The 20,770-nt window shown below is 42.8% G+C and overlaps 1 protein-coding gene across 10 annotated transcripts in view; it reads right to left on the reverse strand.

The window, feature by feature from the left end:
* The window catches only part of LOC139559078 (kelch domain-containing protein 8A-like), a 76,032-nt gene that overhangs the window by 17,945 nt on the left and 37,317 nt on the right, over nt 1–20,770 (reverse strand). The window contains exon 1 of one of the 10 annotated variants that reach the window (XM_071374818.1): nt 1,536–1,881. The exons of the other annotated variants lie outside the window; for them this stretch is intronic. The gene's annotated coding sequence lies outside the window, so the exon portion shown is untranslated. Of the gene's footprint in view, nt 1–1,535; nt 1,882–20,770 lie in introns of those variants that run through there. 10 annotated transcript variants of the gene reach the window in all.

The following is a 20,770-nucleotide window of genomic DNA, read 5'->3' on the forward strand; positions in this document are numbered from 1 at the left end:
GTGTGTGTGTGTGTGTGTGTGTGTGTGTGTGTGTGTGTGTGTGTGTGTGTGTGTGTGTGTGTGTCTGTGTGTGTGTGTGTGTGTGTATGTGAAAGAGAGGGGGAATAAGGGGAAAGAAAGAGACCCTACAGGACCAGTCTGACTATTTCTCCTCTGTCAGCAGAACGTGACTCTCTTGGGTCACTCTCTGCTGTGCTGACTGGGCCAGCGAGATGGAGACAAAAAGAGAGAGGGGTGAGGGGGAAGGGTACTGCCAAGGCTCCCAGCAGTGAGAGGTAGCAGACTGACAGGCCAAACTCCAGAGCTGCTAACTTTGGCAGAGTGGTCGTGGTCCTCAGTCTTCTGTTTGTACAAGCAATAAGAGTTACCCAGAGCAGCTCTACAATGGCCTCAAAATTGTTTGTATTTATTTAGCATGAACCACAAGGTTCTCCATGCACAATGCACAGGTCCATTGATTTATAGGGCATTCATGACTGTAGGTAATTAATAGATGCTAAGAGGAGTGGAGGATGGAGAGAAGAAGTAAAGAGAGGACAGGATTTCAGTCTGTATTCAGCGTCCCAGTGTCCCAGATCTCCCAGCCTTGCTACTAGCTGTATAGCGTGTGTTTGGGTTGGGGGTTACACAGCCAGCCAGTCAGCATACAAATGACCTTTCAGACTGAAAATGGCATGAGTCATTATTATTAATTCTCCTTTTCAGCATCATTCTCCTTATCACTACCAAGAGTACAGTCATGACCAACAACACCAACCTCATCACTACTACCACAATCATCACAATCATCACAATCATCATCATCATCATCATCATCTTACCACTTGTAAAAATAACAAGTTAGAACTGGAAAAGAGATAATAGGTGTAGCACAATTAATAATAGGTTAATAGTATGTATCATACACTTATCTGTGATTTATTGAGGTGCACTCACCAGCATGGTCACATAAACTAGCTGTAACATAGTACATGGAAATACAGGAAATTAAAATGAGTATATGTTACTTTTGGTATGGGTACATAAGACAGAAGGTTAATTAAGGCAAAAGATAAAGTAGGTAGGTTGGTCGGGATGGATGGATGGATGGATGATGGGCGGATGATGGGCGGGCGTATAACGTCTAGCAACCCAAACTTTGCAACTACTTAGCATGTTAGCTCTCCTAACCTTAACCCTAACCTTAACCTTAACCCCTAACTCCTAGCCTAGCTAAGGTTGGCTAACGTTAGTGTTAGCCACGTAGCCACCTACCTAACGTTAGCCACAACACATTGGAATTCGTAACATATCATACGAAATGGATGATCGACGTCCACAAATTAATACAAACCATACCAAACATAACATATCATACTAATTGGAGTGTCCGGATTCACGTTTACTATGTTAAGTCTACACCTGAGTCCAGGTTGCACACACACACACACACACACACTGGCCCCAGAAAAGTTGAACACAAAGCGGACACGGCGCTTGCAATGACAGGTCGGTCACATTAAGCGATAATATTTCAAATAATCCTTCTCACTTACTTTCCCTATCCTCACGCTGTCCGATTTCTCCCAGATATTCCCTCCGTTGGCGTCTTTGCTGGGAAGGCTGAGAGATGGAGAGAAGCTTCAGTGCAATAAGCCACCCGACAAATAGACACTCCCTCCTTCCTCTCTTCTCGCTGGTTTAGCAGTGTGTTTTCGCAGTAAAACAGGCACTGGTAGTACCGCACTCTAAAAATGTATGTTCAAATAAGCCCAACCACTTCCATCCTTCGTCATTATGTGGGTCACACTTGAAATATGAATTTCTGCTTTCACCGTAGCCTACTGGTTGTCATTCTTACATGAATTGTGGAATACGAAGGGTCGGCCGCTGTGCCATGCCGATAAACCACATCGCACTCTGACACACGCTGACACACTTTTTACACCTTTTAATTGTAGGCCTAACAGCCATTTTTCATACAAAGAAAATCACTGAAATGTATTTCCCTTCATAAATATTTTATAAGTGAGTACATACAGCGCGTGGCGATTTTAGCATGTACATCTTGGTGGGGCAAACACATCATTTTTGGGGGATGCATGCCAGCAAAGCCACTACACAACACTAAACAATACATTCATTAATTGCACTATAAGGGCGATAAACGGTGCCCACAAACTGTTAGGGCCTACATAAAGCTGTCCCAACAGCAGAGCTTTCTTTTCAGCACCATGGAGTGAATCCTTACCACTGTTACACCTGGCTATCAGCTGAGCCTTGACTTGCAGCGAAACAGTTCATTCATTTACTACCTTTTTAAAAAACATAGCTGATATGGCGGACTTGCTTAAACAAATGTGATTTCTACTGACAGTTGATATGCACAAACTATGGCATAAGGGAACGACGAGCAGATAAAAGGCAATCCATAATTTCGATTAAGACATTAATGAGCGAGCTAGGATGGATGTAGTCAATATAACTATTTGTTCAGCACTTTTGAAATGGACACTGACATAATTCAGAACATGGGCAGTTCTTACAGTGTTCTCCCTGTATACCAAGTCAGAACCATAGGATAAATAAAGGGGGCAATATTCAATGATTACATTTCTCTAAAAACAGACTATAGGCTACATGTGCACCACCAAGTCAGAACAGTAGCCTACGTTATGAGGGGAAAAGGGACCAAATTATTAGGGTGAGGCACATGGGCTACTAACAACTTACTACACAACATACACTTAGTTTTACTTTCTTAGCTACAGTATACATATCTCCCTGGCATATTACATAATTTATGTAGCAGCATACAAGACATACAAGCCCTAGGCCTATTTTTGGACTCACCTTGTTGTGCTGTGCTCACTTGAACAGGAAGGTGGCACGGCGGTCCTTCTTGTGGGATTTTTTGTTGTTGTCATCAAACAACTGGGAACTCCGAAAAAAACAAGGTTGAATCATGATGTTAGTGATCTTCAGGTCGGAGCTCTAGAAAGAGGCCTGACTTCCTGACTTGGAATTCCGAGTTGGATGACCAGCTTGCAGTTAGTCACTGATTCCTTCCAAACCACTCATTGTTGAATTTGCAATTTCCAATCTGTTGTTTAATGTTTATGTCCAATGGCCGATGAGCAATGATACATTTTATATATCATTTCTCTTCATGTGACAAGGATGAAAAGGATTTGCCAGTAGATTGTCGACTTGATTCATGATGATGACTGCTTGTCTAGCTTGCTAGCTAAGATTTTGAAAGTATGACGTTGACATGATCAGTCCAATCAAAGCTATGGTAGATATAACGTGATTTGATGTAATTTAATCTGTGGCAATGACCTTGAGCCCTCTTGGATGGGTACTTCTAATGTAAATTCATGGCATCACCCAAGGCGCTTGAATTTTCTAGCTCTCCCTGTAGAATTTGTGGTGACGTATTGTCCCCATGAGTGACAGAACACTGAGCCATTCACGGCGCAACTAGAGAACATTACCAACCCCTACACTCCGTATTTTCCGCTGGCTGCTCCATGACCATAGAAAGCACTGAGCTATGCTGAAACACCTGCATTTTGGAGCTGCCTTACTGAAGAATGCAAAAAAGAGACCATATTTGTATGCGGCTTTATTAACTCAATGACACATATTAATGCCAAAATAACATGCAAAACAGGCAAAAAATAAAGTCATATATACAGTACAAGTCAAAAGTTTGGACACACCTACCCATTCAAGGGTTTTTCATTTTTTTAAACTATTTTCTACATTGTAGTGCCACGATCGTCGTAATGAGGCAGAGTAAACCAACGCGCAGCGTGATAGAAAGACATCTTCTTTTTATTTAGAAGACGAACAAAAACAACAAACAGACGACCGTGAAGCTATTCAAACAAATCGTGCTGACACTAAACACTACACATAGACAATTACCCACAACAGCCCAATGCCTATGGCTGCCTTAAATATGGCTCCCAATCAGAGACAAATGAATGACAGCTGTCTCTGATTGAGAACCATTCAGGCAACCATAGACATACCTAGATACCTACACCCAACACAAACCCATACACTCTAACAAAACCCCCTAGACACTACAACCACCCAAGACAAAACAAATACACAAAAACATCCCCCCTGTCACACCCTGACCTAACCAAAATATTACAGACAACAAAGATAACTAAGGCCAGGGCGTGACATGTAGATTAATACTGAAGACATCAAAACTATAAAATAACACATATGGAATCATGTAGTAACCAAAAAAGAGTCAAACAAATCAAAATATATATTAGATTTTAGATTCTTCAAAGTAGCCACCCTTTGCCTTGATGACAACTTTGCACACTCTTGGCATTCTGTCAACCAGCTTCACCTGGAATGCTTTTCCAACAGTCTTGAAAGAGTTCCTACATATGCTGAGCACTTGTTGGCTGCTTTTCCTTCACTCTGCGGTCCAACTCATCCCAAACCATCTCAATTGGGTTGAGGTTGGGTGATTGTGGAGGCCAGGTCATCTTGTGCAGCACTCCATCCTTCTCCGTCTTGGTCAAATAGCCCATACACAGCCTGGAGGTGTGTTGGGTCATTGTCCTGTTGAAAAACAAATGATAGTCCCATAAAGCCCAAACCAGATGGGATGGTGTATCGCTGCAGAATGCTGTGGTAGCCATGCTGGTTAAGTGTGCCTTGAATTTGAAATAAATCACCATCAGTGTCAGCAGCAAAGCACCCCCCACACCATCACACCTCCTCCTCCATGCTTCACGGTGGGAACCACACATGTGGAGATCATCTGTTCACCTACTCTGCGTCTCACGAAGACACCGAGGTTGGAAACAAAAATCTCAAATTTGGACTCATTTGACCAAAGGACAGATTTCCACCGGTCTAATGTCCATTGCTTGTGTTTCTTGGCCCAAGCAAGTCTCTACTTATTGGTGTCCTTTAGTAGTGGTTTCTTTGCAGCAATTCGACCATGAAGGCCTGATTCATGCAGTCTCCTCTGAACAGTTGATGTTGAGATGTGTCCGTTACATTTCTGAGTCTGGTAACTCTAATGAACTTATTATCTGCAGCAGAGGTAACTCTGGGTCTTCCTTTCGTGTGGCGGTCCTTATTAGTGCCAGTTTCATCATAGAGCTTGATGGATTTTGTGACTGCACTTGAAGAAACGTTCAACGTTATTATGGCAAGCTGTTCTTGCCATAATATGGATGTGGTCTTTCGGGCTATCTTCTGTATACCACCCCTACCTTGTCACAACACAATTGATTGGCTCAAGAAGGAAAGAAGGAAAGACACAAATGAACTTTTAACAAGGCACACCTTTTAATTGAAATTCATTCCAGGTGACTACATCATGAAGCTGGTTGAGAGAATGCCAAGAATGTGCAACGCTGTCATCAAGGCAAAGGGTAGCTACTTTGAAGACTCTCAAATATCAAATATATTTTGATTTGTTTAACACTTTTTTGGTAACTACATGATTCCATATGTGTTATTTCATAGTTTTTATGTCTTCACTATTATTCTACAATGTAGAAATTAGTAAAAAAACAAAAACAGGAAAACCCTTGAATGAGTAGGTGTGTCCAAACTTTTGACTGGTACTGTGTACATATATTACTATCCATAACACTACTTGGCCCCAACAGATCTTACACCAGGCCATCGGCCTGGGAGGCTAGAATCCCTTCTCTCAAAACCACCTTGTAGTTTTTCTGCATTAAAATCTCTGAAAATTCTCTCTGCTGCTGCTACTACCAATTCAATATTTTTGGATTTCCTGTGCAGTGTTCTACAATGTAGAAATTAGCAAAAAGAAAGAAAATCCCTGGAATGAGTAGGTGAGTGCAAACCTTTGATTGGTACTGTGTATATATATATATATATATATATAAATATATATATATATATATATATATATATATATATATATATATATATATTTTTATTGAATTTTTTACTTTTTTTTTTATTGCTAAACAGGTGGGGCTCAAAACAGGTGGGGCTCTGACCAAACTGCCCTGAATGACAGGTCACCATTGTATATAGCTCTGTTTGATGTTTATTCTCATAATAAACATTGAGAATTGAATGTTTCCCCCCTCAAAGGCAACTCAGGACATGCCAGTAGGGCCTACTGGAATGATTCAATTCAATCTCATAGCCAACATTCCTTTTGTTTTTGTTTATCTGTTTAACTGTCAACTTTTTCTGTCAATTTCTGTGCATCAGTTCAGTGCCATTGATTTCACTCGTTATTTGTATCATAATGTACTCTGTAAGCACATTTTCCTTTTTTCTCTGCTGATCTATGGCTACATACGTTCATCATGGAGAAGAAACGTTAGTTGGCTAGAGCGATGTGGATGCGTAACAAGACACCATTTTCTTGATCTGGAATGCCTCTCAACTTTACAGCAGGCCTACATCATGAAGCTCAAAGCTTTCCTCATAATTACACTTCTGTTAATCTGTACTTAATTACTCAACTCAAGTAATTACAACATGTTGAGTCTCTCTCTGTTTCTCTCTCTCTCTGTTTCTCTCTCTCTCTCTCTCTCTCTCTCTCTCTCTCTCTCTCTCTCTCTCTCTCTCTCTCTCTCTCTCTCTCTCTCTCTCTCTCTCTCTCTCTCTCCTTGTTTCTCTCTCTTCCTCCAGTTATGTATGATGGAACAGTGTGTCCTACATACTCACAGTTAAACCAGTGGACTCATTCTGTCTGCTCTGCTATCTGGAGGGCCGCATGGGACCTAACCTGCTAATGGTACTATTCCTCACTCTATCTTTATTCCTGCCTCCTCGCACACACACACACACACACACACACACACACACACACACACACACACACACACACACACACACACACACACACACACACACACACACACACACACACACACACACACACACACACACACACACACACACACACACACACACACACACACACACACACACACACACACACCAGTGGAGGCTCCTCAGAGGAGGAAGTCACTAAATAACTGATTCAAATATACTGTTTTGCAATGAAGTTTACAGTAGCCTCAACAGCACCCTCTAGGGTAGCTCCATGGTGTAGCTGGAAGACAGCTATTTTCCATACATTGACTTCAATACTAAACCTAGGAGGCTCGTGGTTCTTCTGACCCCCTTCCATAGATTTACACAGTAATTTGATAACTTCCAGAGGACGTTGTCAAACCTATCAGAGCTCTTGCAGTATGAACCAACATCTTGTCCAATCCAATCAAAGGATTAGAAAATAATATCTAGTACTGAAAGCATAAGCTACAGCTAGCTAGCAAGCACTGCAGTGCAGTGCATAAAGTGTGGTGAGTAGTTGACTCAAAGAGAGAAAGGCAACAGTTTTGAACAAATACCTTTCTTTAAAAAACAAGACGCAGCAGAGAGAGAGAGAGCTAGCTATATTTCGTATATTTTTTGTCTTAGTTTACCTTTCACTTACTTAGTTAGCTAATGCAGCTCATTTAGTCTACTCAACAACCTGACTCAAACAGAGAGGAATAATATTTATGTTAGCTAGCTGGCTAAGGCTATCCAACACTGCAACTATTCAAAGTCAAGGTAAGCTTTCGGTTTTATTAATGTATTGGCTCCAGGGCCCACCGGTGTAACTGCTAAACTTCTTGCTGTACACTGTACTGCGTGATTGTACACATATATTTGATCGTGTGTCTCATTAGTTCTAGTTTGTTGACTGTAACGTTAATATGGTGACAATAAATCAATTTTATTTATTTTTTGTCACATGCTTCGTAAACAACAGGTGTAGACTAACAGTGAGATGCTGACTTATGGGCCCTTCCCAACACAACAAAGAGGAATATACAAATAATAGAAAGATAATAACACAAGGAATAAATGCACAATGAGTAACGATAACTTGGCTATATACACAGGGTACCAATACAGAGTCAATGTGCAGGGTGTACGAGGTAATGGAGATAGATTTGTACATATAGGTAGGGGTAAACTAGGGAACAGGATAGATAATAAGCAGTAGCAGCAGTGTATGTGATGAGTCAAAAGAGTTAGGGCAAAGGGAGTCAATGCAGATTGTCCGGGTAGTTATTTGTTTAACTATTTAGCAGTCTTATGACTTGGCGGTAGAACTGTTCAGGGTCCTGTGAGTTCCAGACTTGGTGCATTGGTCCTGGATGGCAGAGAGTTTGGCCCCAGTGATGTACTGGTCAATTCGCACTACCCTCTGTAGCGCCTTGTGGTCGGATGCCAAGCAGTGTCCATACCAAGCGGTGATGCAGCCCGTCAAGATGCTCTCAATGGTGCAGCAGTCAAACTTTTTGAGGATCTGAGGGCCCATGCCAAAACCTTTCAGACTCCTGAGGGAGAAGAAACGTTGTCGCGCTTTCTTCACTTAATTCCTTAGTGATGTAGACACAGAAGAACTTAAAGCTCTCAACCCATTCCACTACAGCCCCGTTAATGAGGAGGGGGGCGTGCTCAGCGTGCTCAGCTCACATTTCCTGGAGTCCACAATCATGCTCCTTTGTCTTGCTGAAGTTGAGGGAGAGGTTGCTGTGCTGGCACCACATTCCCAGGTTACTGATCTCCTCCCTATAGGCTGTCTCATTGTCGTTGGTGATCAGGCCTACCACCATTGTGTCGTCAGAGAACTTACGGGGTAGACCGTAAGGAAGTCCAGGATCCAGTTGCAGAGGCAGATGTTCAGTCCCAGGGTCCTGGGCTTATTGATGAGCTTGGAGGGCACTATGGTGTTGGACGTTGAGCTGTAGTCAATGAACAACATTCTCACATAGCTGTTCTTCTTATCCAGGTGGGAGAGGGCAGTGTGGAGTGCAATAGAGATTGTGTCATCTGTGGATCTGTTGGAGCGGTACACGAATTGGAGTGGGTCCAGGGTGTCTGGAATGAGGTGTAGATATGAGCCATGACCCACCTTTCAAAGCATTTCGTGACTACAGATGTGAGTGCTATGGGGCGATAGTAATTTAGACAGGTTACCTTGGCGCACAGGGAATATGGTGGTCTGCTTGAAACATGTAAGTATTACAAACAGGGTCAGGGAAAGGTTCATCAGTGCATGCTTTGAGTACCTGTCCTGGTAATCCATCTGGCCCCTGCGGCCTTGTGAATGTTAACCTAATTTAAGGCCTTACTCACATTGGCTACGGAAAGCGAGATCACACAGTCGTCTGGAGCAGCTGGTGCTCTCATGCATGGTTCAGTGATGATTGCCTCGAAGCGAGCGTAGAAGGCATTTAGCTCGTCTGGTAGGCTCGCGTCACTGGGCAGCTCGCAGCTGGGTTTCCCTTTGTAATCCGTGATAGTTTTCAAGCCCTGCCACATCCAACGAGCATCAGAGCCAGGTTTAGTAGTATTTGATCTTAATCCTGTACTGACACTTTGCATGTTTGATGGCTCGTCTGAGTTCGTAGCAGGATTTCTTAGAAGCTTCCGGATTAGTGTACCGTTCCTTGAAAGAGGCAGCTCTAGCCTTTAGGTCAGTGCGGATGTTGCCTGTAATCCATGGCTTCTGGTTGGGATATGTACGTACAGTGCATTCAGAAAGTATTCAGACCCCTTGACTTTTTCCACATTTTGTTACATTACAGCCTTATTCTAAAATGTATTAAATAGTTTTCTCCCTCATAAATCTACACACATAACCCTATAATGACAAAGCAAAACGGAAATAAAATGGAAATATCACATTTACATAAGTATTCAGACCCTTTACTCAGTACTTTGTTGAAGCACGTTTGGTAGTGATTTCTGCCTCAAGTCTTCTTGGGTATGACGCTTGGCACACTTGTATTTGGGGAGTTTCTCCCATTCTTCAATGCAGATCATCTCAAGCTCTGTCCGGTTGGATGTGGAGCGTCGGTACTGGTCAGCTATTTTCAGGTCTTTCCAGAGATGTTTGATTGGGTTCAAGTCCGGGCTCTGGCTGGGACACTCAAGGACATTCAGAGACTTGTGCCGAAGCAACTCCTGCGTTGTCTTGGCTGTGTGCTTGAAGTCGTTGTCCTATTGGAAGGTGAACGTTCGCCCCCAGTCTGAGGTATTGAGTGCTATGGAGCAGGTTTTCATCAAGGATCTCTCTGTACTTTGCTCCATTCATTTTTCCTCGATAATGACTAGTCTCCCAGTCCCTGAAAAACATCCCCAAGGCATGATGCTGCCACCACCATGCTTCACCGTAGGGATGGTGCCAGGTTTCCTCCAGATGTGACTCTTGGCATTCAGGCCAAATAGTTCAATCGTGGTTTCATCAGACAAGAGAATCTTGTTTCTCATGGTCTGAGAGTCCTTTAACTGCCTTTTGGCAAGCTCCAAGTGGGCTGTCATGTGCCTTTTACTGAGTAGTGGCTTCCGTCTGGCCACTCTACCAAAGGCTTGATTGGTGGAGTGCTGCAGAGATGGTTGTCCTTCTGGAAAGTTCTCCCATCTCCACAGAGGAACTCTGTACCTCTGTCAGAGTGACCATCGGGTTCTTGGTCACCTCCCGGACCAAGGCCCTTCTCCCCCCGATTGCTCAGTTTGCCCGGTTGACCAGCTCTAGGAAGAGTGTTGGTGGTACCAAACTTCTTCCATTTAAGAATGATGGAGGCCACTGTGTTTTTGGGGACCTTCAATGCTGCAGACATGTTTTGGTACCCTTCCATAGATCTGTGCCTCGACACAATCCTGTCTTTTGTCTCTACGGACAAATCCTTTGACCTCATTGCTTGGTTTTAGCTCTGACATGCATTGTCAAGTGTGGGGCCATATATAGACAGGTGTGTGCTTTTCCAAATCATGTCCAATCAATGGAATTTACCACAGGTGGACCTCAATCAAGTTGTAGAAGCATCTCAAGGATGATCAAAGGAAACAGGATGCACCTGAGCACAATTTCGAGTCTCAAAGCAAAGGATGTGAATACTTATGTAAATAAGTTATTGCTGTTTTTAGTTTTTTTATACATTTGCACAAATTTCTACAAACCTGTTTTTGGTTTGTTATTATGGGGTATTGTGTGTAGATTGAAGAGGGAAAAAAATTATTTTAGAACAAGGCTGAAGCTGTATGTGGCTGGTATGAAAGTGAACTGCGTGTGCGGGTGATCAGATCAACTAGCAACCTTACGATGGGTATAGGGCAAACTCGAGTATCATGTTGTAGCTTAAACCTATCGATGTTGTATACATTAAGCTGGGCTAATGGAATATGAATGACAGTCATCCAATATGCTGTGATAGAAATACTGTAAGGCCATGCTCACACAAAAAAAATGTCATCACTAATCTTGAACGGCACCTACCGCCACTGACACACACACACACACACACACACACACACACACACACACACACACACACACACACACACACACACACACACACACACACACACACACACACACACACACACACACACACACACACACACGTATTACACTGTCATCCACCGTGATGAGAGTGAGAGGCCCCATCCAGAAATAGCCCATAGCCCAAAGGTACATTGTAGATTCTGGAGGGCAAGATGGAGCAACTACCATATAGCTATCAAATTGTTTCAGATCAACATAAAGTGCCTAGGAGGTGGTTGTGTCTGGGTGGGACCTCTGACACTTAGTGTTGTGGATCAATGGTGGGAGGCCCAACATCATTGGGTAGTCAAAACAACACTCTCTTTCATCCATCGGCCAGAACTGAGGCCTGGAGAGTAGAACTCCTGTGGAGTGAATAACTACAGTATCGCCCACACACACATCTCTCAGTGAGAGGGATGATTCACCCAATTACACTTGATGCAATTACACTTGACTTTAGCATGCTAACAGGACCCCATTCAATCCCATTGCTGTCTAGGCATCAATGTCTTGCATGACTCAATGAGGGTTAATTTACTGGCCAAGAATCAAATGTCATGATATGGTTATTTTTATAGCAACTCCCTCTGTGTGTTTCTAAACTGAGATCCACCTGTGTGTTTTTTTTTCGAGCTTAACTGAGGAGAAGGAAAGTAGAGCATTACTCTCAGCCCCACACACACACACACACACACACACACACACACACACACACACACACACACACACACACACACACACACACACACACACACACACACACACACACACACACACACACACACACACACACACACACACACACACACACACACACACACACACACACACACACACACACACACACACTGCAGAGTAGAGAACCAAAGAACACATTACCCATGCACAGAACAGAGTGTGCCCCAGGCAGGTCTCTATGTCTGGGGGCGTCTCGCTAACTGTCTGCCCTGTTCCGCTTTGATCATGGAGCCGAACAAAGTGGAATCAGAAAGGCTTGGCAATCTCAAGCCTGTGATGAGATGCAGTGTAGTGACGTCTTGGGTGGTACCAGGCTTTTGTATGGTAATTTGTTCATTAAGGAGGGGGAGTTGTTTTTCAAAGGAGTGTTTTGAAGGTTCATGGCGATATGAATGGGGGTAAAAAATTATAGTAGCTGCAGAATGCCTGGTCCAAGACAATGAAGATGCAGATGAAAGCAAGTGAAAACATGTCAGATAAGGCCTTTAAATGCCTTTAGCCCAGCAGTAAGTAACTGTAATCTGCATGGGGATTCTAGTCTGTGGACCAAGTGAGGATTTTCTACCCTGTATCTGTTGGCTGCCATTCTGCTCATTCACAGGCAGCCAGAGGTGGCTCAGTCCCAGGGGAGAGGGCATTCAGATGTTGATGGCAGACAGACAGACAGATAGACAGAGACAGATGGCAGCTCCCTGGATAGGTGACAGGAGACAGCCAGCTAGGAGGGAGAGAATGGAGAAGTGACAGGTAGGGGAAAGACGGGAGCAGCAGTGCATCATGGGACAGTTCAGAGAGTATCCAACAAGCATTAATTTACTTCAACTTATTAAAATGTACTGTTTACACAAACATCTACACACACTTGTGCACACACATACGCATGCACGCACACGTACACACACACAAACAGATATGCAACCCACAGAGCTGACAAATTAGTGTAGCGAGAGTTGGCCTCCCACGGCAACGCGTCACACAAACACACGACACATGTGCGTGCTGATAAAAACACTCCAGGGGACCAACACATGCATTGTTTAAAATAACCCAAGCATTGGGGCGAGATGTTGCAGTGAGAGATTGCTGTAGACAAATAGGCCATATCGCTAAAACTGGGACACACGTAGTAGTCTCAGAATAAAATCCCTCAGTGTGTCTCTGTAGGCAGGATGTGAGTGGCTGTGTGCTCGTTATCTGAACAAACAGAACAGCGAATTGAAGAATAGAGAACACACAGCGTTTCACAGAAAAAGGATGAAAGCCAGAAGGAAAAACCAAACATTCCCAATGAGGAACAGAACACATAGCAGTAACATAAGAGAAGGGAATTATTCAGAGTCTAGCAAGCAAAAACAAAGATATAGTAGATATTGTGTTCTGAAAAATGTAATATGAAACAAAATAAAGATCAGTGTTACATTTTAGAGATTTAAACCCTTAGAGTGTTTTCAGTGTCTCTGAAAGAATAAACAGTAAAAACATAATCTCTTTTCAATCCCCTTAGTGTGTCAGCTTTTGTAGGTCTACATTGTCCTTGTTTTGGTAAGTGATGGGAGTGTGTAGGTTTCTGTAAGACAAAGGGATCAACCCTATCTCTGACTATTTCTCCATCTTGGATTAGAGGCTGTGGCTGTGATGACTGGGATCCAACTCTGTGGTACAGTGATAAGCCTGCCGTTTTATTGGACATCCCTTATCTCAAACCAAAAACCATTAAAACCCTTGTCAGTGATCTGAGCCTCCGTCCGCCCAGAACTGCAGTGACTGCCCGGTTTTTCTCAGTAGTTTTGAGGGAGAATGGATCTCAGGAAGAGATAAACGTGTAAGACTAAGAAGTGACGGGATACGCAGAGTCTTTGATACGAGCCGCTCAAAGAGCCGCACAACTCAATAGGATGCGTCTCGACATCTGGGAGCTGCACACTGATATATTACTCCCATGCCAGATGGAGTCAGTGGACAAGTGTTCTTATCACTATACCTGGGTCGTTCCACGAAATAAGTGCCTTTTACGCTCTTTTGATATTTTAAGTAGAGATTGTGCACAAATATTGCATTTTAAAAGCCTGGTATATTAAATGAAGGGCCCTTTAATATATATCATTGATAAAGACTTGCTTAAGTGGCAACATTCAGCATTTGGAAATGTCCCTCTGTGTAACCTCTGTGACTTCTGTGAAGATTTTAAACCAACACACCCCAAGTTTCCACCATCATTGTAACTCCCTTGTTATTTTGTTACTTTGGCAAAGTAATTTCTGAAGATTATGATTTATTTCATGTGATTAGTGAGCTTGCATTCATTTGCCTCTCTCTGTTGTGTGAAACAAGCTTCCATTCCCCCTGTCACATGGGGATTTGTGGCCGATTTTTTGATGAAATCGTCAACACTGTTACGGTCAACCCTGTTACGGTCAACCCTGTTACTTTATTTGGCATTTAATAGGCACTTACTATAGTCCTTTTTTAAATTGAACCTCTTGAGATGGGATTTTTTATTTTTATTAAGTTGAACATGTGCTCTTTATGACAGACTGTTACAATAAGGTGAAATAAGAAAGGTTATTAAAAAAATTAGGTTACACTGCTCAAAAGGCATCTAATTGGTGAAATGACCCACCTGTGTACAGCATTGTCTGACTGCATATTTAATCAATTCAAATTCACCTCTGTAATCTACTGTTTTTTGTTGGATGATTTGTTCACATATGAGTTGTATTGATCGGTAAGGTGATTATGTGACGTTGAAGGCCAGTCTTTCCATAGTAAAAATATAGATCTGCAGTATGTAGCTCAGCCAGGAGATGTCACTGCTCTACTAGTAACAGGTCTGATATTGAGGCCCTTTCTCCAATCTGGGCCTTGAGATCCGTTTTTCATTCTTCCTCTCTTTTCAGACATTGATTCAGATCTGGGACTCCAGGTGAGCAGAATCTTGGCTTTGACAGACAGATAAATAAACAGAGATATGTGTGTATCCACAGAGGCGTCATGCTCATAGGGGGCACAAGGGCCCTCAGATTATTATATGTACATTTTTATGTCAAATACATTTTTCATCTTCATTTTTATGCCCATGTTTTTTCATAATTATTTATAAAAATATCTGTCAACTGTATTTTGTGGAGGGGGCACACCGACTGGACCAGGCAAAGAGTACCCCCCCCTATTCTCCCTAGTAAATGGTTCCTTCCAAGGTGCACCACGGAGCAAAGATATGCTATGCAGGATGATAGATACTCTAGTGCAGGGGTACTCAACTCTTACCCTACGAGGTCCCGTAACCTGCAAGTTTTCCCTTCTACCTGATAATTAATTGCACCCACCAGGTGTCCCAGGTCTAAATCAGTCCCTTATTAGAGGGGAACAATTAAAAAATGCAGTGGAACTGGCTTCGAGGTACAGAGTTGAGTTTGAGGGCTCTAGTGCATGCAGACAGTATTGTCAGTGGAGGAGGAGAGAGAGTGTAGAGTGAGTGACACACACAGTGTTTGATTTGATTTTAGCTCCCGGTGATGGGCAGGACTCACAGGAGCTATGTTTGTAAATTAATTTGATCAAGCTATGTAGCTTATTGATTCAGTCTTGATTAGTAAATAAAACAAACATGTTGTTTTTCTCTGTAATACTAGCCACCTAGCAATTTTATGAAGTTGGCTTTAGCCATAGCCAGGTATATAGGTTCCAATTTCCCAACCTCATAAATAGCTACTAAGCCATTTCAGGCTATCAATCAAGTTAGAGTAGCTTGTCTAACTATATTAGCTGGCATGGCTGCTGGCAAAGTTGCTAGAAAAGCAAAGAATTACTAAATATACTGAGTAAGACTTACATTCCTTTGACTCTTTTGCCCAGATTTTAGCAGAGATGCAGAGAAGAGAAGCATTGGCCTATTTACACCAGTCAGGAGGATACAGACAGCTCAAGAGGTATGCTTAGACATGCAGAAAGATACTTGGTTTATATTTTGTATTTGTATTTATTAGGATCCCCATTAGCTGATACTCTTCCTGGGGTCCAGCAACATTAACATACTTACAGTACATATAATTGTAAATATTACATTACATTTCATAACACTTTTCACAACACATTAAGTGTGTTCCCTCAGGCCAATACTCTAATACCACATATCTACAATACAAAATCCATGTATGTGTGTGTAGAGTGTGCGTAATTGTATCTGATTTTCAAATCTGATGCTACTGCTTGCATCAGTTACCTGATGTGGAATAGAGTTCCATGTAGCCATGGCTCTATGTAGTACTGTGAGCCTCCCATAGTCTGTTCTTAATTTGAGGATTGTTAAGAGACCATTGGTGGCATGTCTTGTGGGGTATGCATAGGTGTCTGAGCTGTGTGCCAGTAGTTTAAACAGACAGCTCAGTGCATTCAGCTTGTCAACACTTCTTATAAAAACAAGTAGTGATGATGTCCATCTCTCCTCCACTTTGAGCCATGAGAGATTTACATGCATATTATTAATGTTAGCTCTCTGTGTACATTTAAGGGCCAGCCGTGCTGCTCTGTTCTGAGCCAATTTTTGTGTCACCTGACCACACAAATGAACAGTAGTCCAGGTGCGACAAAACTAGGGCCTGTAGGACCTGCCTTGTTGAAAGTGTTGTTAAGGATGCAGAGCAGTGCTTTATTATGGACAGACTTCTCCCCAACTTAGCTACTGTTGTATCAACATGTTTTGACAATACCAATCCAGGGTTACTCCAAGCAATTTAGTCACCTCAACTTGCTCAATCTCTCCCGAGTGGCGCAGTGGTCTAGGGCACTGCATCGCAGTGCTAGCTGCGCCACCAGAGTCTCTGGGTTCGCGCCCAGGCTCTGTCGCAGGAGGCCGCGACCGGGAGGTCCGTGGGGCGACGCACAATTGGCATAGCGTCGTCCGGGTTAGGGAGGGTTTGGCCGGTAGGGATATCCTTGTCTCATCGTGCTCCAGCGACTCCTGTGGCGGGCCGGGCGCAGTGCGCGCTAACCAAGGGGGCCAGGTACACGGTGTTTCCTCCGACACATTGGTGCGGCTGGCTTCCGGGTTGGAGGCGCGCTGTGTTAAGAAGCAGTGCGGCTTGGTTGGGTTGTGCTTCGGAGGACGCATGGCTTTCGACCTTCGTCTCTCCCGAGCCCGTACGGGAGTTGTAGCGATGAGACAAGATAGTAATTACTAGCGATTGGATACCACGAAAATTGGGGATAAAATGGGATAAAATGTTTAAAAAATAATAAAAATAAATAAACTTGCTCAATCTCCACATGATTTATTAGACAATTTAGTTGAGGTTCAGGATTAGTGAATGATTTGTCCCAAATACAAGGCTTTTCGTTTTTTAAATATTTAGGAGTAACTTATTCCTTGCCACCCATTCTGAAACTAACTGCAGCTCTTTGTTAAGTGTTGCAGTCATTTCAGTTGCTGTAGTAGCTGATATGTATACTGTTGAGTCATCCGCATACATAGACACATAAGCTTTTCTCAAAGCCAGTGGCATGTCATTGGTAAAGATTGAAAAATTAAGGGGCCCATACAGCTGCCCTGGGGAATTCCGGGTAGTCAGTTGGTTAGCTGTTCAGGAATCTTATGGCTTGGGGGTAGAAGCTGTGAAGATGCCTTTTGGACCTAGACTTGGTGCTTGCCGTGCAATAGCAGAAAGAACAGTCTATGACTAGGGTGGCTGGAGTCTTTGGCAATTTTTAGGACCTTCTTCTGACACCATCTGGTATAGAGGTCCTGGATGGCAGGAAGCTTGGCCCCAGTGATGTGCTGGGCCGTATGCATTACCCTCTGTAGTGCCTTGCAGTCAGAGGCCGAGCAGTTGCCATACCAGGCGGTGATGCAACCAGCCAGGATGATCTCGATGGTGCAACTGTATAACTTTTTGAGGATCTGAGGACCCATGACAAATCTTTTCAGTCTCCTGAGGGGGAATAGGTGTTGTCGTGCCCTCTTCACGACTGTCTTGGTATGTTTGGACCATGACAGTTCATTGGTGATGTGGACACCAAAGAACTTGAAGCTCTCAATCTGCTCCACTACAGTCCTGTCGATTAGAATGGGGGCATGCTCGGCCCTCCTTTTCCTGTAGTCCACGATCATCTACTTTGTCTTGATCATGTTGAGAGAGAGGATGTTGTCCTTGCACCGCACTGCCAGGTCTCTGACCTCCTCCCAATAGGCTGCCTCATCGTTGTCTGTGATCAGGCCTACCTGTTGTGTCGTCGGAAAACTTAATGATGGTGTTGGAGTCGTGCTCGGCCATGCAGTCGTGGGTGACCAGGGAGTACAGGAGGGGACTGAGCACGCACCCCTGAGGGGCAACCGTGTTGAGGATCAGCGTGGCGAATGTGTTGTTACCTACCCTTATCACCTGGGGGTGGCCCTTCAGGAAGTCCAGGATCCAGTTGCAGAGGGAGGTGTTTAGTTGAAGGGTCCTTAGCTTACTGATGAGCTTTGAAGGCACTATGGTGTTGAACGCTGAGCTGTAGTCAATGAATAGAATTGTCACGTACACCACCAGTAAAAGGTTTTAGAACACCTACCCATTCAAGGGTTTTTCTTTATTTTTACTAATTTCTACATTGTTGAATAATACTATGAAATAACACATATGGAATCATGTAGTAACCAAAAAAGTGTTAACAAATTAAAGTATATTTTATATTTGAGATTCTTCAAATAGCCATCCTTTACCTTGATGACAGCTTTGCACACGCTTGGTATTCTCTCAACCAGCTTCACCTGGAATTATTTTCCAACCGTCTTGAAGGAGTTCCCACATATGCTGAGCTCTTGTTGGCTGATTTTCCTTCACTCTGCAGCCAGACTCATCCCAAACCATCTACCAAAGCCCATGGGATAATTTACATTTGCTGAAGCATTATGACAACTCAGCGACACAATGGTAGGGATTAACTGAGATGGGCTTGGGTCATTGATAAGTCATTGTCTCAACACAGCCTTATAATGATGTGAAAGGATCCAGGAACCCAAAAGATTTGGGTGGATCCCATCCTCCTTATAATATGACCTTTGTTTCCAGAAGGTATTAACATTTTCAATGAATGTTACACCCACAGAGCTACAATAGTCAGGTAGCCAGTTATGAAGTGCTAAAAGTCTGCTGAAATGTTCAATGCCTGGAATTAGGGAGGGCATAGGGCCAGATATTATGGGGCATTTGTTGGTGTCAAGCAGAGACCCAATCAGTTCTTTAAAATGGAATGTGGCACACTATTATATTTGTGTATGATGTATGATGCCACGATATGTGCCTGTATTAACTTCATTGGGAAAGGGGGGCAGTATTGAGTAGCTTGGCTAAAAAGGTGCCCAGAGTAAACTGCCTGCTACTCAGTCCTAAAAGCTAGAATATGCATTTAATCTGGATAGAAAACACGCTGAAGTTTCTAAAACTGTTTGAATGATGTCTGTGAGTATAACAGAACTCATATGGCAGGCAAAAACCCGAGAAAAAATTCAACCAGGAAGTGGGAAATCTGAGGTTTGTAGTTTTTCAACTCTGCCTATCCAAGATACAGTGGAAATGGGGTCATATTGCACTTCCCAAGGCTTCCACTAGATGTCAACAGTCTTTATAACGTTGTTTGATGTTTCTACTGTGAAGGAGGGGGGAATGGGAGCTGAATGAGTCAGAGGTCTGCCAGAGTGCCATGAGCTGGTCACGCGCATTCACGTGAGAGGAATTCTCCGGTTGGAACATTATTGAAGATTTATGATAAAAACATCCTAAAGATTGATTCTATACTTAGTTTGACATGTTTCTACGAACTGTTATATGACTTTCGTCTGAACTTTCGCCTGGACCTGCCCGCGCGTCGTCAGTTTGGATTGTGTACAAAACGCGCAAACAAAAAGGAGGTATTTGGACATAAATGATGGACTTTATCGAACAAATCAAACATTTATTGTGGAACTGGGATTCCTGGGAGTGCATTCTGATGAAGATCATCAAAGGTAAGTGAATATTTATAATGCTATTTCTGACTTTGTTGACTCCACAACATGGCGGATATCTGTATGGCTTGTTTGGGCTCTGAGCGCTGTACTCAGATTATTGCATGGTGTGCTGTTTCGGTAAAGCTTTTTTGAAATCTGACACATTAAGGAGAAGTTTATCTAAAGTTATATGCATAACACTTGTATTTTCATCAACATTTATGATGAGTATTTCTGTAAATTGATGTGGCTGTCTGCAAAATCACCGGATGTTTTGGAAGCAAAATATTACTGAATGTAACGCGCCAATGTAAACTGAGATTTTTGGATATAAATATGAACTTTATCCAACAAAACATACATGTATTGTGTAACATGAAGTCCTATGAGTGTCATCTGATGAATATCATCAAAGGTTAGTGATACATTTTATCTCTATTTCTGCTTTTTGTGACTCCTCTCTTTGGCTGGAAAAATGGCTGTGTTTTTCTGTGAATATGTACTGACCTAACATAATCGTTTGGTGTGCTTTCGTCGTAAAGCCTTTTTGAAATCTGACACGTTGGCTGGATTCACAACAAGTGTAGCTTTAATTTAGTGTATTGCATGTGTGATTTCATGAAAGTTAAATTTTTATAGTAATTTATTTGAATTTGGCGCTCTGCATTTTCACTGGATGTTGGCCATGTGGGACGCTTGTGTGTTATGATCCC

The sequence above is a fragment of the Salvelinus alpinus genome, chromosome 2 (genome assembly GCF_045679555.1).
Source record: "Salvelinus alpinus chromosome 2, SLU_Salpinus.1, whole genome shotgun sequence".
Classification (NCBI taxonomy): Eukaryota; Metazoa; Chordata; class Actinopteri; order Salmoniformes; family Salmonidae; genus Salvelinus; species Salvelinus alpinus.